The sequence below is a fragment of the Empidonax traillii genome, unplaced genomic scaffold (assembly GCF_003031625.1).
Source record: "Empidonax traillii isolate 1590-97213 ecotype Southwest subspecies unplaced genomic scaffold, ASM303162v1 scaffold3:size4013460, whole genome shotgun sequence".
Lineage (NCBI taxonomy): Eukaryota > Metazoa > Chordata > Aves > Passeriformes > Tyrannidae > Empidonax > Empidonax traillii.
Genome location: NW_020955196.1, coordinates 407,889 through 410,727, shown reverse-complemented (window position 1 = coordinate 410,727; position 2,839 = coordinate 407,889).

The following is a 2,839-nucleotide window of genomic DNA, read 5'->3' as shown; positions in this document are numbered from 1 at the left end:
CCATCTACGTCCTGAGGACCTCGCTGCCACCGTCCAAGCGTGCTTGGCCCCGGCAGATGAACCTCAGGATTAAAGGGTGGGCTCAGTTCCGCGCACACTGTGTCTCACCTAAAAAATCCAATGCGCAGGCTGGAAGGTGGAAAGACCTTCCCCGGTTCTTCGTTCGCGAAGAGACTGGCCATCATTCAGGCAAGCACTGTATCTGTTGTTTGCCTAACATGTTGAAGCTAACTTTTGAGTTCAACCTTGTTTCTGAGCTTTCCTTGAAAAGCTAGGAAAGGTAGATTGTAATATGATTCTTCACTGACAGTCTGCAATTGTTGTCTTGAATTCTTCTCCTTGAACTTTAATTAGGCCTCCAGCAATAAGACACCTATTTTATAAATTCTGAATCTGCTAATGATTATACTGTCACTGGTTTTCATTATATCTCTTATTTTTCTGATGCAGTCTGCTGTCCATTAGTTGCTTAGTAGTTTACACACTTTCTCCTTCCCTCATCCAATAAAGTTTCCCTATGACCTAACCCATTATTCCTCTCCTCCAATTCTACATGCATAACTTTTTTTGTGTGTGTATGTAGGTGTGTAGCTTTCTTCTTCCAAAACGAAATTACCACCTTTTATGGTTAAGCTGCCATTTTTACACCAAAACTCCCAGAAAATACTATAAATCCTTCTCCTGCTTCCTGGTATGCCCTGAAGGGTTATGGAAGTGCACAGGCTGTTACTTTGAAACGAAAACAAAAAAGAAGTAAGCCATTTGGAAATAATAGTCCTGCTTTTTGTGTGCAGTGAACTTATGACATTTATCAGGGAGTAAACTGGAAAAGGTTCAGGAAACAAAAGGTCAGGTTTTTTTTTTTTAATCTGCAATGTAAATTGCATTTTCTATGTAAATGATTTTCAAACCTGCTGGCAATCTCTTTGAATTAATAAAATAAGAAAAGTCTGCCAAAGTATAAATTAGTATTTGGTTGAATAATTTATATTATCACTAGAGCAGCCTAAGTCTTGGAATATTTTAGAGAACAACAGTTAAAAGCGGGGAGAACACCTCTCCAGACTTGTAACACGAGGGCAAGGTTTAATTTTCTGATCTAATGAAAAAGATGTGATGGAGACAGCACTACTCGCAAGGGTGATAAGGAGAAAGCTGACAAAATATTTTTCTGAAGCTTTATCCTGTTTTCTTATTTTTCTATTCAAAAATCGCTCCCCGAAGTGGGTTATTCATCTGTTCTGATTTCTTTTAATGGCAAGGGTACTAAATATACGGGGGAACAGCACCATCTAGTGGGTCCTGCCACGGTGGTGGCCTGTGCTGGGTTTTTGCCGTCCTCTCCCTTGGGAGCCACAGTCAGGGACCCTACACCTGCATCTCTTTTGCTGTTTCCGCATCTACCAGCTCCCATTTGCTTGGGATGGTGGCTAATGCAAATGATAAACTACAAGGCCTGCAGTCAATTTTGAAAGCAGCATGCAAAAATTTAGTGCATGACTTTTCTTCAGCTTGGGGTGAGTTCTAGATCTTTAATAATCCATTGAATTATTTAATTGTTATGAAAACTATTCTGATAACATTTCAATTAAAAGCATCTTTTTACAAATGTTTCCCATTTGAGAGCACTCTTGATTATCTCTGCAATGCATTTATTAATAGTTAAGGCAGCTCTTCAGCTATGGTCTTTTTTTCAAAGGAAACTTTTTCCACTGTGATCCATTCACTGTTCTTACTCATAAAATGTTGTATAATTGTAGTTTATTTTTGCAAGAATAGAAGTTAAAGCTACATAAGAGGTTAGGCTAAGAATGATAGAACAAGTGAGAAAAATGAGATCTGAAAGCAGCCAGATATCAAAACTGATGCTTAATTATTTACTTGTTGTGAGTTATTTGCTAGCTTTAATGCAAAATGACAAAAGCAAGAAATTTATAAACTGAAGGAAGTTTCATACATTTTTACTTTATAGAAAAAGTGTGTTTATTATGTGGCATTTTACTCGATGTTGTTTATATTTCGTGTCAGTATTGCATTTTCTACATTTGAGATTACTGGATAACTGAGTAGAACATGTGTCCTCCAGGTAGGAGTGAGTACTTGTGAGACCCTGCTACATAAGCTCTATCTCCTCTTGCAATGTAGATGTTTGCAGTTTTTTAAGTATAAGGAAGGCTATAAAAGTTGTGGTGAAGAATTCCTAGACTCAGAATTGTAGAAAAGTTCGAAGGAACTCTAAAGATCATCTTGTTCCAATCCCTACACCATAGGCAGGGTCACTGGAACAGGTGACTCAGGGTGCCATCCAACCTCACCTTGAACACTTCCAGGGATGTGGCATTCACAGCTTCCCTGGGCAACCTGTTCCATTACCCTCACAGAGAAAAATTTCTAATCTTTCAGTTTAAAGCTATTCTCCCTTGTTTTGTAATTATATGCCCTTGTAAAAAGTCCTTCTCCGTCTTTCTCACAGGCTCCCTTCAGGTACTGCAAGGCTGCAATTAGGTCACCTCTAAGTCTTCTCTTTACCAGGCTGACCAATCACAATTCTCTCTCCTTTCCTCCTTGAAGAGGTGCTCCATCCCTCCAGTCATCTTCCTGGGCCTCCTCTGGACTTGTTCCAACAGGTCCACATCCTTCCTGTTCTGAGGGCCCCAGAGGTGGACTCAGTACTCCAGGTGGGGTCTCAGGAGAGCAGAGTAGAGGGGCAGAATCACCTCCCTCACCCTTTATGACACTCTGCTTTTGATGCAGCCCAGGATACAAGTGGCTTTCTGGGCTGCAAGTGCACACTGCCAGCTCACGTCCAGCCTCTCGTCCACCAGTACATCAAGTCCTT